The sequence below is a fragment of the Coturnix japonica genome, chromosome 2 (assembly GCF_001577835.2).
Source record: "Coturnix japonica isolate 7356 chromosome 2, Coturnix japonica 2.1, whole genome shotgun sequence".
Classification (NCBI taxonomy): domain Eukaryota; kingdom Metazoa; phylum Chordata; class Aves; order Galliformes; family Phasianidae; genus Coturnix; species Coturnix japonica.
This window is the reverse complement of record NC_029517.1, coordinates 26570164-26584668: the sequence shown is the minus strand read 5'-3', so window position 1 is coordinate 26584668 and position 14505 is coordinate 26570164.

The following is a 14505-nucleotide window of genomic DNA, read 5'->3' as shown; positions in this document are numbered from 1 at the left end:
TTGACCCTCATCAGGTGGCTCATTAGTTGAATGGTTCTAAAGAAAATATTGCCTTATTTGCTTTAAATTTCTAAGTGATGTAATTTAAATGCAAGGGAAGAGTTTTTTTTTTGCTTTTTTGTAAAGCACAGCACAGTGATAGTGCACCCAAACATTTCCCTTTGCAGAGGTAAATCTGCACAGCTTTCTGGCGGTACAGGACATATTGCGTTTACTGTGAGGGAGGGGTTCTAGCAGCAACCATATCAAACCTCAGCAGAGGGCATTTCCTGACAAGCTGATGACTGACTGGTTTTAATGACCCTCAGCTTTTTTCTGGGCCATTAACTCTCCGTGGTAGTTATTAATGCTCAGGAAATGTCCTGGGTCTCAGCGTTCAGTGCTTAAAGACAAGACAGGCTCTTGAAGATATTTTTCCTACAAAGCATCCAAAACACACATTCTACTTTCTTTATATTTTATTTTATTTTATTTTATTTTATTTTATTTTATTTTATTTTATTTTATTTTATTTTATTTTATTTTATTTTATTTTGTCCAGATGTTCTCTTATCTCAGTGATTTATTTTAGACTTATGTGGAGATGGGTGATTGCTGCTGCTACAGGTCTGCAGGAGACTGAAGGTTTCCACACCCTTTGGTCTCAGGGCCTTCACTCTCTCTTCATTAAGATAACTGAATGCCTGTGCACAACATAATGATGGCTGTGCTTTGGCACACAGGCTTTTTGGCCTCATTCTTGCTTTCCATCCATTACAGTTACTGCACTGTACTACTACTGCCCATTGCCCCTCATAGAGAGCAGGGAGGATGATACTCTAATAGATACCAGCACGAACAATTAACCCAGTATTTCCAGAACTAGACAGTGAAAACTTCTCTGATTCAGCAGTTACAGCTTGACTTGAGTAATTGATGCTTCAGAGAACCAAATATATTTTTAGCTTACTTTAGTATGTTCTATTTTCTTTTAGAATATGACTATTTACAGTATCAGGAGGGACTCTGAAAAAAATGCATGTAATGATGACAAAGCTTCTGTCACAAGCACTACTGGATCCTGGGGAAAACAGCCCATTTTACTGTCCCTGTGGGTACAGAAGTGTAGCTTCACACTGAGGCCTGGCTTCTGAGGGACAGCCCTGAGCAGCCCTGGTTGTGAGTACATTGCTGAGTGCCCCTGAGAAGCCCCCACTTCTGGTACTGTTTGTAGACAATTTAATGTAAAAGGTCCAAATCTGTAAAACCTTGAATTATTTATCGCTCCTCAATGAGACATTTACAGAGACTGATTTCATTTTCATAAGCAAATTGCAAAAGGGAGTTCTTTTAGCAAGAGGTCCTCAGTCTGGAGAAGGCTTCTGGGATGCAAAATACCAAATTATGTTAAGAATTAAATGTGTAATCTGTCTGCAGATTAACATCAAGTTTTAACCAGGCCTGCAGCTGTGACTGGTATGAAAGATCTCAGTGCAAGCCTTTTCTGTGACATAGTTATGTGCCTGGGAGCCTGGTGTGTCTCTGCCCAAACCTCAGAAGGGCAGGACAGCCTGTGTCCTGAGACACACAGGAAGGCTATAATAAATAATAAATAATAAATAATAAATAATAAATAATAAATAATAAATAATAAATAATAAATAATAAATAAATAATAAATAATAAATGGAGAAACATCATGGAATTATGTTACTGCCAGTCCAGCAGGGATCACAGGCTTTGCTATGGTAAACCTCCCATTTACCTTACTGAGGTTTTTCATCAGAGCAGTGCACGCAAGACCGAATACAAGAAATAGTTCTTTGTCTTCAATTATGATACTGCAAACTGGGACCGCTCTGCTTTGTGGAGTGCTCTGTTTACAAATGCCTATCTAAACAACTTCACGTGTGCTCAAACACCTATTGCTATTGTACTACCCCTAGGATCTTCCAGGAAGTAAAATGCATGGACTCAGTCCCATACAAAGCTGCTTTGTACTCATTTGTTGAGGTAGGCAAATTCAACTTTTGGTAAAGAAACAAAGACTTTTCATTCCTCGTGCTTAAAACACCCAGCCTGTGAAAATAGGTCTATCAGCTTTTCTGTCCCAAAAAGTAATGGTTACAAAACAATTATACCAACCAGGAACAATTTTAATAATAGTCTTCAGTCAAAAGGCTGAACTTTAAAATATCTAAATTAAAAAAAAAAAAAAAAAAAAAAATTAAAAAAAAAAAATCTATATAAAAAAGTCTTTAGAAATGAGGAGTGTTTCTTTTTTCTTTTCTTTCGATTCTGTGCCTATAATAAGCCTGTAGCTGCCAGCTTAAAATCTACTTGTTTTTGTGGTTCTTTATTTATCCTGCAGGTTCATAGCCTGCGTGTCAGCTTCCAGTTCTGGTGGAAACAAACGTGAGACAAGATTGCCACAGCCTGGGCAGGCTCTGAACTGCAGTTGGGTGGACGAGATACATTGCAATTGGGATGACATTAGCAGGTCTGAGTAGCTGGCAGCCAGTATTGATGTCCGCCTTTGCAGTGCGCGCTTGCTGACTGCGTACCTGAATGTCCTCGCTGCGCTGAGGCCCGGTACCCCAGGAGGGTGCCATGGGCAAACCTTTGTGTGCAGTGCTTGGATGCTCAGCATCAGTGTCAGCTCAGTGTTCCCTTGAAACTCCCACAATGCCAAGAGCATTTAGAATAAATCATTTAAAGATAAACTAAAACTGGCTTAAAGACATGGGTAAGACTTTCTTTGGCTTCTTAAAATAATAATAATAATAATAATAAATAATAATAATAATAATAATAATAATAATAATAATAATAATAATAATAATAGTGCTTTGAGTGTGAAGTAGGAAAAGATCAGCAATTCATGTTTAATTTCATTATATTAACTCTTAGCCAATGCAGTGGTGAGCAATGCAGACGATTTCCATTAACAATTTGTTTTCAGAATTCCTGTTTAATTCCTGATCGTGGCTGGAAATGTATCCAGCAAACACTGTTTGAAGCACTGTGATAATGTCTCAATATCAAAGGTATAGATTTGCAATTGATGCAGTTGCAGTCACAGTCAGCTCTAAATGACAGAATCACACATAATCCAAGGTGACCTCTTTAAAAATCAGAAATATCACCATCAGAACTGAATCATGCCAGTGACCATCTTGTCAAGTATTTCTGCAATAGAGCAAACACCACCACGTTTCCTTCTTACCACAGATACCTCTTTTTAAAGGCACATATGTATCAGTGGGAGTATGTGAGGCTACAGATCTGTTGTAAATAGACTAGAGTAGAATCGTTCTGGAGAGAATGTTTTCAGATGTGCCTGACTGAGACCCTGCAGATGGAGAGAACTCCTTGATGAGTGCCTTCACCATGCGCACAGGTGCCAGTGTCCAGTTCCTTCCCCACTTTCCAAATTGCATTTGTGCTGTTGGTACAGTCAGTGTTCTGGAGATCAAGCGTGGTACTCTAATATGTGTTTAAACCAAATCAGCAAAGGTATAAAATAGCATTTTAACATCTTTCTTTGAAAGAGACCGTGATTAGAACCACTTGAGACAATTGCTTATTGCAGATAGCAATTCCATTTATATAAACAGACAAGTAGAAAATATCAATTAAATGTCTCCATCTTACTATTTATTCATGCATTTGGCTGAGGTAATGTAATGAGCCACTAAAACAAAATGAAACATAGTAGAGAGCTGTTTCCACATTTACGGAGCTGAGTGTCATGCCGGATGCTGTTCATGTTTCCTCATGGCTGTATGTCAGTGGCACCCAGCTGCTCTGTGGCGGTAGGGTTTTGGTTGTGGGGTTAACCTCACTCTTGCTCACTGGCACAGCTGGTCATGCACAGCCACAAGAGGATGAAGCTCATATGCAGCATTTCCTTCCCAAAGCTGGGTAAAATAGCTGATGGGTAGATATATCTGTCATTATTTATCTACTGGGAGCTCTACTGAACCGACTGATTCATTTAGCTGAGGTCATTACTGGCTTTTTGCAGCTGTCTCAATTATATCAGTGAAGGGAAGACTTTAGACTCAACCATGAAAAGCTTGTGAAGTAATGCATTAACTCCTATTAAACTTAAGGTTTGTTCTCCTTTTTACAGGATTTGCTTGGTGAAAAAACAAAATGAAAGTGTACGCCTGGAGACAGCCCTATAGAACTAAACACTGCTGCTGAAAATTTGAGGTAAGCTGCCAACTAATTAACACATCCAAGCAGCTTAGCTTTCCTGCTGAGTTACATCTGCAGAGGGACTATTCAGAGAGCTGCTTGTGAGTACAGTGGTGCTTTGTGTCTTTTTTTAAACTTCTGATACGCAAGTGACAAACTGGAAGAAGAAAAAAAAATTATTCACATAAATACTTATAAAAGCACCCGTTCCTGTAAGTCTTAATATCTGACTCAATAAAAAAATGATGATGCTTGAAGCCACTAGAAGGAATAAGGGATGAGTCAACATAGTTTTTCATCTCAAGTATTTAAAACTCAGACGTCTTCTCAAAGACAGATTTAACCCAGCTTCTATTTCATCACCTGAGATCCAGATTTTCAGAAGTAATTGATAAGTGCCTCCAAAAACTTCTTGGTCACTTGGAAACCTGGTGCGTGTTTGGAGCAAGGATGGAGTTTGTCCTCTGGGAAGTCCGAGATAAATGTGTGAATGGACCTTCTTTCTGTGGCACTCCAATTAGACAGGAACTGTGGCCTTCACAAGCTTTTCCAAGTGCTCTTGCCTGTGTATGGGACATGGGTCAGGCCTGCTCTACACTCACCAGGATTGATGTACATCTGCCCTAGGTGGTAGTTCTCTTTGTGGCAAGGTCACAGACTACCTCTTAAGAACTTCTCTTTGTGCATACACCTTGTTAACGAGACTTTTCTCATCTGACTACCAGCCCCCTCTTCTTCAGCCACTCTTCCTCGGCCATCTCCCTGAATGGTGTGATGCAGGGACAGCTGCACCCTGCAGGAAGCTGACAGACATGCCCCCATTCAACGATATTAGAGAGGTGCCAGAGGGTGGGCAGCTGTCTCCCATAGGGAATGGGCACTGCTCTCGCAGGAGCAGCCATTGGGTCTGTCTGTAGTGAGAAGCACTACAGACATTTCTTATTTTGGCTCTTATTCAGTTTTTCCTTCACAACAGTCTGGTGCTGAGGACAGACCATGCTGTCTCTTGGCTGTGCCCACCATGCCCATGGCCCAGGGGCAAGCTGTGGAGATCTCAAGGAAAAGTAATCTACCAAGAGTATTCAAGAAACATTACAGGCATGCAGCAAAGTCTAAAAACAAGCTGCTGCTTATCTTTACCATCTAGCAAAAGCAGCTTTTTCTTTCCACCTTCCTTTTTCAAATCAGCCTTGCAAATTGTTGAGTACCAACCCAACCAACATAGGAGGCCATAGCTGGGTTTCAGAATGTTTTACCACACATTTAGGACTGCTACACTCCTTCATGGGAAAAACTGTGGCTGACACAGCTGCCATGTGTACTGGTTTATAGTTCTCAGTAGAAAGCACTGGGTGCTTTAGTCCTGCGTTATTAGCTTTGCATATAAAGCTGGCTCTAAGTTTCAGGTACCTTGATTTTCACATTGTTTTCTTGATGAAGAAACCTCTGTTACTTCATCTATTGCTTTAAGTTCTACTAATCAAGAACTAAATGGCTAGAAATAAAGTAAATATCATGTATAGTTAGTACAGCCCATTATCCACAGCACAAATGAGCACTTAGAAATGGATGAAATTTTAATTTACTTTTTGTTGGCTCAGATGTTTTTATTTTCCCATTATTTCTTTTCCTTCATTCCTGCTCCCCCGCCTCCTCCCCCCTTCTTTCTTTCTCATTCCCTTTTCTCCCTTTATCCTCTTTCTTCCTTTTTCCTTTTTACTTTCATTACATTTTTTCCTTTTTATTGTTTTATTTCCTTTTTTCATTCTTCCTTTTTTGCTTTGTTTTTATTGTATTTTATTTTTCTCCTTTTTATCTCTTCTCTCTCTATTCCCCCTCCCCCTTCCCCACACCCTCTCAATATTCTCTTCACAGGACACTTAAGTGTAATTCTTTGAAGTCAATCTTCCAATACAGATTAGTTGCTTCTCCCTGCCTCGCTAGATCTTTATGTGGTTCTATCACCATCCAAGTCGATATAAATATAAGATAGATGCTGCGTTTTGTGGTTTTTATTCACACACGCCAAGTTAAAACCCAGAAGATCCCATAGAGAAGACTTGAAAACATAACACAGCTTTTCAGACAGACGAGTGAATAATAGACCGCTGGGCTTTGAGTTCGTTAGCAAATGAAGAACGGACTAACAGTGCCACCTGGTGTATGAGACCGAGTACTCTCGGATTTACCCAAGAACAGCACGTGTTTGTAATGCTGGTCCTGCATGGCAATTTCACTGCCAGGGTTTAAGGATATGACAACAGGAAATCAAAGAAAGCTGGATTTATTTGTTTGTTTGCTTGCTTTTTGCTGATGAAAAGGAAGTTTTAAAATTCAGATTTAATTTGAAATGTAAGCCCAGATGTTGGATCCACCATCCCTTTGGTGATCTAGGGGGATGTTCTGTTCCTAGAGGGACTGGCTTTAAAATAGACAACTTCAGATGCTGTCTTGACTACTAATGGCATGCTCATCTGGTGTGTTAAACAGAAACTGAGTTTCTCCATCACAGCCTGATGCCATTACTTTGCAGAGCTGTGCACTGCAGCCACTGCAAATCATTAAGTCTTACAGACAGAGGGAATATATAGAGCATTCAGTGTTTTGCCTTTCTTGTGCTTCACAGCCTGGGTAAATACAATTGACTCTTGAAGATAGTTACTTTAAAACACACACACCAAGAATGACTCAAGTATCATGGAAAAAAAGCAAGGAAAAACAATTGCTTGTTTGTAGTAGGCAGTTTTTTTATTTTATCTAGCTTTTTTCCCCCCTTTCTTTTACTATTTAAGCCATCTGAAACACATATTTAAGGTCAAAATAGTTGCTGGAAACAAGAATACTTATCATCAATAACTCTGCGTCACACTGCTTGCTTCCTGCTCTGATGTATTTATTGCTCTTTGGTGAGGAGAGGGATTTTTTTTGTTGCTGTTTTACTCTGCTGAATGATTTAGTAAGTAATTTTCTCTTTTTCTTTCTTGTAGTTCTGTTGATTTTGGTAGGATTTTTGTCATTCCTTTTTATATAGCCTTGTTCATAAGCTATCAGATGTTCTTGCCCATAGTCAAGAGAAAACTAAGAGAGAAATGGTAGGCTTGTGGCCCAGCACATGTTAACTAGGCCGTGTTGTGGAATGGCTGATTTAGTTGCATATTATTATTAGTTTTAATTTTTCTCTGAATGGATCTCCTTGGTTAGTTTTATGGGGATACGAGGATCACAGAATCACAGAATTGTAGGGTTTGGAAGGGACCATTAGAGACCATCGAGTCCAACCCCCTGCTAAAGCAGGTACCCTGCAGAAGATCCCACTGTGACTGCTCAGCTTAACAGGTCTGTCCCAGCCAAAAATTATGGAGCAGGCTTTGTCTCTGGGTTCCTTAAAAAGCAATTCCAGTTTGAGTGAGCCCCTTCTTTAATGGGACCATGGTAAATTGTTCAAAAAAGGAAATGTGATTCGGTCAACGTCAGCCCAAGTGTTTAGATGTGAGTCCTCAGGGAGACCAACCAACAACAGATGCACAGTCTGTTGCTGACCCCCGAGGTAAAAACAACTTGCACAATTTAAAGGGAAAAAAGTGCTGGTGACTAATGGAGCCCTTTAAGCAACATCCTTTCCCAGCCCAGGAGAGCAGACATTTAGTATTCATCAGAAAACTGACTGTGAATTGTGTCACAGTCTTGATACCCAACCCATTCAGAATAGAAACAAATTCTAAAGCCTTCAAAAGGGTCACCGATGTTTTATTCACACTGTGTTGTGAGTGAGAGAGCTTGTGCACTCTGGGCATGTTGAGAATGGGGAAAGAGATCTCATTTATTATTAGCAGTATGTGTGCTGATGGCTAATTTGTTCAAGCTTCTTCCATTTAATGCACTAAACTATACTACTGCCAAGTTATATTTCTCATAGAAAACCCTGAAGTGGGAATTCAGAGTTCATCTGCCTCGTAGTTACCTTAATAATATTTCCTTGTGAATACTGAGCATTTCTTTCATCAGGAAGATCTTTCATGAAGCAACCATGTAAAGCTGACCAGTCAGACGTACTAATATGATTTATGAGCTTTCTCTTCACACAACGTTTTCCTGTCAATGTCTGTGTTTAGAGAGATCACAGAATCTCAGAACTGTGGGGTTTTGAAGGGACCTCTAGGGATCATCTAGTCCAACCTGCCTGCTATAGCAGGTTTCCTACAGTAGGTAGGTATTTGAAAAGAGTGAGATAGAAAATTTAAGCTCTGTTCAGAAATTCAAAATTAATACAAGAATTTTACTTTAGGCTTTAGTAACAGTTTTCTGAAATCTCTTGTACTGAGGTATTTGGTAGAAGAAAAGCAATCAAGAAAGGTGAGGATCCCAAGTTGGGGTCAAATTTCGGCACCCACCACTTCCATGTGCAGCACAGAATAGGCAGCTCTGAGAAAGAGAGATGCCTTTTAAACTTGTTCTCTTTTTGAGAGCCAGCACAGGTCTCAGAATGGAATCACGCAGCTCAGAAACATCATATTTGTTTGGCTGCATAGTGAGAGGCTTTTACTTGCTGATTAATTAACCAAACCAATGACTTTCCGGGTTCAGATGAGTAGAGTTTCCAGGGGGTGGATGCAGTTTTTTGTGTCATGTTCCTGACACAATACCACTCCTGTGCAGTCCTCCTTGCCTGTTATACATCCCTAAGCTACAAAACAGTTGAGGAAAAAAGTGTTTCAGGAGCTTCCCATCGTGGCCCTTATAAAGAGGAAAATCTAATCTGCTTCCTTTTCTTTGTCTTATTTGCCACAGTTGAAAGTCTCTGTGTGTCTCTCTTGTCTGTATGCATTCTGTGGCTCTTTTCTGAGTGAATGAACATGTTTATACTTTAGTAGTACTGCATTTACTTGTAGCTCTGTTGAAGATAATATTAACAGCAGAAGAAATCATAGTTTAGACTGACTTTCCTGAGCAGCTTTTATCAATCTGTGTTTATGCTTTGGTCTCCAGGAAGTCCTTTGATTCATGGCATCCGTAATAATTCTAAGGCAGACTCCCAGGAGTTATTCCCACCCAACCAGGATTTGCAGAGAGATACAAGGAACTATGGCTTGTTGATACCACTGTTGTGCCAATGCCATGCCTGTGTATGCCTACACCAGCTGAGGGCTGAACAATAGCTCCTTTTCCACTGCTAGATGGCATTGTGTCTTAAGGAAGGAAATGCTATATGACTGATTCTGCTCAGTTCTCTCAGTTGTTTTCATCTGAGTGGAACATTTACTTTTTGTATTTAGACACAAAATCCGTATTCGGTTAAAGGAAGTGTGTTTTCACTACTTTTCAGAATGTGTGGGGGGGAGGATATCTCAGATGCTTGATTTGTAATCACAGTGTCGTAAAGGCAACTTGCAGCCTAATGTTTAGAATTTGGTTATCTAATGATGTGCTGGTGTGTGGAGCTGTGAATTTGGAAAAATTACATTCTGTTGCAGTAAAAATTCATAAAAGATGCTCTTTTGAGATGTTCAGTGAGTGGAAAAGATGGGTTGGGTACTAGAACACGTACCTTCAAAGTGAAGTCACCCACTCATACATCTTAGCAAGCTCTAGGAGGCGAATATAAAACCACATCTAGTTCCAATCTAACCTTGCTTCATTTGGGGGTGTGGGGGGAAGACAGAAAAAGTTACACAAGGAGCAAAGACGGAAATTTATGCCTTCAACTGACAGAGGCTTGGCACAGTAGGCTAACTTCAAAGTGTGCTAATACTCTCCAGAGATCAGTAAACTTGATTAATATACAGTCTGTGGGATTTGTGTGTGTGTGTGTGCGAAGTTACACAGACTTCTAAAAACAAAAACAACTTTTATAGTTAATGTCTAATGTGTTCCATCTGGTGGAGTGCGTATCAATATGTTCCTATTAAGGGCCAAATTAGGGACATAATGCACATGCTGGGTAGTAACTTAGTCTGCAAATAGTGCTATGTGCTATTCTAATGAGGAAATCATCAGCATATGATTTTCAGTCTCCCTTATCAGAACGTTTAGAAAAACGGAAACATGCTGCTCAGGGTTTTCTCTTCACCATACATACTGGCTTCTTTTAGTATGCAGCCAAGGGAACGTGAAGCTCTGATAATACTTTTTATTCTGTGATAGGTCTGCTCTGTGTCACAATCTGTGATCTGTGCTGCTCATGACAGTGTGGCTTTACTGGAATCTCTTCTCCAGAAGCCACACTTACAGTGTGCCTCTTATTTTAGCTTAAGGGGTGATACATCTCATCAGCAGATGCTGTGGGTATAGAGCTGTACTAATGAGTCTTGCCCATGAGTCTTTGCTAATTGTGCCCTGATTCAGGTTTCCTGAATCATCTCTTTGTATGTAGAAAGGGCAATGTATATCTAATGTATTTTCTTTCTTGCTGCATTTCTCTCTATTTGCACCAAAGCTATGTGCTGTTCAATTGTAAAGTTCTCCTGTTCCTGCACTTCTCTACAGATGCAGAACAGTTGGCAGACAGCTGTAGCACAGAAGAGTGGTGAGAGGGTGTGGGATTTTCTGCTGGCACTGCTACCTGCTCTCCTGCATCCCCACTTTGGTTGACTGGACTTTGTGCATGTGTGTGTGCTGCTTCTGCTCTCCCACTGCATGTGCTGCAAGCTTGGAAAGGAAGACTTTCTGGAAAGGTGCTTTAGTTTTCCATGTTCATTTTATTACTACATTGGATAATTCAACTGTATGGTGTAAACCTGTTAAAACTAAGCTAAAATATCATGTGTTTCAACCCAAAGTCCACAGAACACTTGGTTAGATGGTATGGATTCTCCTCTTCATATTAAAAGGCAAGGTAAAATTTCATCCTTCCTGATAGGACGTGGTGCAGCTGGTGGCTATGCCTGTGGTGAAGGCAGGGTGCCTTTCCAAGAGGAGAAGTGGATTTGGCTATGAAGAATGCTCACTGACAAAGCATTTCTTTTAGGTCATCCCCTTCTCTTTATCTTGTTCTGGGAACTAGCTCCAAACATTCAGTCCTAAAACATGACAAATAAGGTGGCTATGGTGGTGCCAATCTCATGGCTTTTCTGGAGCTGCTCTGTCATGTTTTTCTTTGTCTGTGTGTATTTGCCTTCTGCAGCCACACCTGCTATTTGGACAGACATTAGCAGTAAAGAGAGTGACTTCCTCATTTTACTTCATGACACTGCAATAGGTACAGCCAGCACAATTGTCCATGGTCAAAGCCAGCTATGCAGAGTTCAGACCTAAGGCAGCTCTTTACTAAGGCACATAATGGAAAAGCAAAGTTGTGGTTTGCCTGTTGTAAATATGTGCTAACATTATTTAAGAGACAGCTCAAGACAGCAAGGAAGTAGCAGGTAAAGTGGAAATTTTAATTCTTATTATTTTTTAGGCTCAGACACATGATTCGCTATCCAGGTATATTTGTTTTTCATATCTTCTAACACTTCACAGCCTAGACTGCTGAGATGGAAACAAAACTTAATGGATTTTTGGAGGACAGTGACAAAAGCTGAACTCCAAAAGTTGTTGTCAGTTTCCTGTAAGACCTATTGGATTTGCTCTCCCTGCATATGCAAGTGTGACGGTGAAATACCCGGCGTGATCCCACAGTCCAGCTGCCATGGAGACAGAAAATGTCCACTTAAGGTGTCTTTACCGTGTCTATCTCCAAATACATACATTTGGAAGTAGGAGTACACACGTGGTTTTAGTATTAATGCTCTGCTTCTGTAACCTGTCACTGCAGAATTATAAACAGGGAAAGGCACCCAGAGCTAAGTTTCTGGTGGCAGATCCCCATTCATCAGGTGCAGGATTGCTGTGGAGCATGGTTTTCTTAGAGCGTGGAGAGAAAGGACTTTGGGTGTTTCCAGCATTGTGGAGTTACCACTATTTCTCATGAGGATTTAACTGATGCTATTGAGATATTATATTGGAGTTTTTTTCTTCTGATCCATGGTATGAAATTCAAATAACAAAAGCTCAAAGTGCTCACAAAGATTTAGATTTGCTACAGTTGATTTCATTTTTTTTAGCCAAACTGTGAAATTTGCAATTGTATTTTTAAAGTGTGACTTTATTGTCATGTAATTTGACTGTGGGTCAGAATAATAACACCATGTTATACAAAAGTTCTTGGCAATATGTTTGTGTTGGAAATCTGTTTAGACCCCATTCAGTGTGCTGAAGTCTAATGAAAGTTGGGTGCTTTTCTAGATAACGACTGACCATTATTCCGTAAACTTAATTACGCAGCCTTTTTAAACCAGATGCCTTGCTTTGGATTGCACAGGCACTGGTTTGATTTAATACACCGTGTGATCAAGGTATGCAGAATGCAGATATTTAAGGTTTTCAGTGAGCCTTGAAGAGGAAATAACAATCTTTTCTAAGGGCTCATATTCTATCCAAACAGGCATACAATATTTATATAATCAATAGGTTCTTATTCAATGAAATTCTTCTCCTGGGAGTAAAATTAAAAGATGCAAGACACTACTAGTTCTCCACAGCCTGCTAGATTGAAATTAATGCAATTTTGTCATCAGCTATACTACTCTTGATTTCAAATGCTTAAATCACAGGCTGCAAAAAGTTAAATATTGAAATGTTCTCATTAAGCCCCCCCCCTTTCTGTATTTCATGGCGCTTTATCAAAGAGTAATACCACAATGGACTAAATATTTTTGAAGATATTTCTCCTCTGGGAAAGAGACATTTACAGAAATTCCGGAGATGAAAATGTCAAATGTTACTCATCCTCTCTGTGGCTTTTTATTCCTTTTTGAAGTATGTTTGCTTCCACTTGGTAGCTGAGGGTGTCACTGCTTGTTATTTGATATCTGGAACTAGGGCACACAAAAGGATGACTAATCCCATTTACTGGAATTTTACAGTTTTCATCAGGCCACAGTTTCCATTTCAAGCTTTATAGTAAAAGCAAAACACTGGCAAACTGACTCCTGTTATTGTTGTAGTAAATTAATATGGGTTGCTATTACAGTAAAAGAGTCTTTTCTGGAGATTATTTCTTGAATTGAAAAGAAAGTTGCATTTAAATATTTTATGAGAGGCAGTTTACAGTAACTATATATACAGTACAGAAGGCTCCCTGTCCTTTCCTGGTTAATGCCAGCCAGCATACTGTGCCCTTTTCCAAGTAGGTGCTCTCTCTATTTCTTTCCTCATCTCTGAATCTGTCTCTCTTTACTTTTTGTGATTTCAAGGCCAGTGGATTAGATCTCTGTGAAATATCTTCTTTTTATTGACACGACTCTAGTAATTACCAGGGAAAAGTTGCATGCAACCCGTGTATCTTGACTAGTTTTTGTTTAGTATTCAACTGATCTCAAGGATCTAATAGTCACTGTTTTCAGCTGTTCTTTACAAAAGCATTTTCTTCCAGTTTCTCCAGCACTCCTACTAAGGGAATTTTTCCAGAGCCTCAGTGAGGGCAGCTACAGCAAGCCTTCAAAACTGGTCTGAGCTCATTGCGATAAATGAAGATAAAAAGAAGAAGAAAATCTAATTCTAAGATAGCCATCTGTTTGCATTCTAGCCCTAAGCCCTTCTGTTTCAATCACTGTGCTAGTCTCTTCCCAGGTATCAGTTCATTTCTGTTAGTTTTCCCTCTTTCCCTTTTTGCTTCCATGAATTACCATCAGTAAATAATATGGTTCCTTCCATCACACATTCTCCATAATACACGTACTAAACCGAACCTTGTGATCTTCTGCAAAGTGGGCAGCTACAAGAGGGCACAGATTTCAGTGCCTTGAAGTCAGACTTTATACAGAGAAAGAAATAATATCCGCATTGCCTGCTATTTGCTTTACTGCAAATCCTATGGTACCTGGTATTTTGGACCCCTAATTTTCTGATCTGTCACCTGAACACCTCACCTTCAGATGAGACAGTAAGAGCTAACCAAGGGAGATCTATTGGCTGAAAATAAAGACAGGAGATTTCATGATTTTTAGACCTTGTGATCAATGCTGATTATGTGAGATTTTTCTTTTATTGCTCTATAGATTTTTCTCTTCTTGTCCTCTGAAAAGTGTATCAGCAAAGCAGAGTTTCTCAGACTTTTGTAAAGCAAGTAGCGCTAGAGTCCTCTTTCAGATGGAATCAGAAACATGAACTACTGATACACAGAGGAGTTGGGTTAGACCCTTGAAGATTCAAAGTTTGGCAGACTCCTGAGAGTTCAAGTCTCTCCCACAGATAGCACTTGGATGATTTTCAGTTTCCTGAAACCAAATGCAAGTTTAAGGCATGTGCTGGCTCTATGTTGGGTAACATCGCATAAGGCCAACT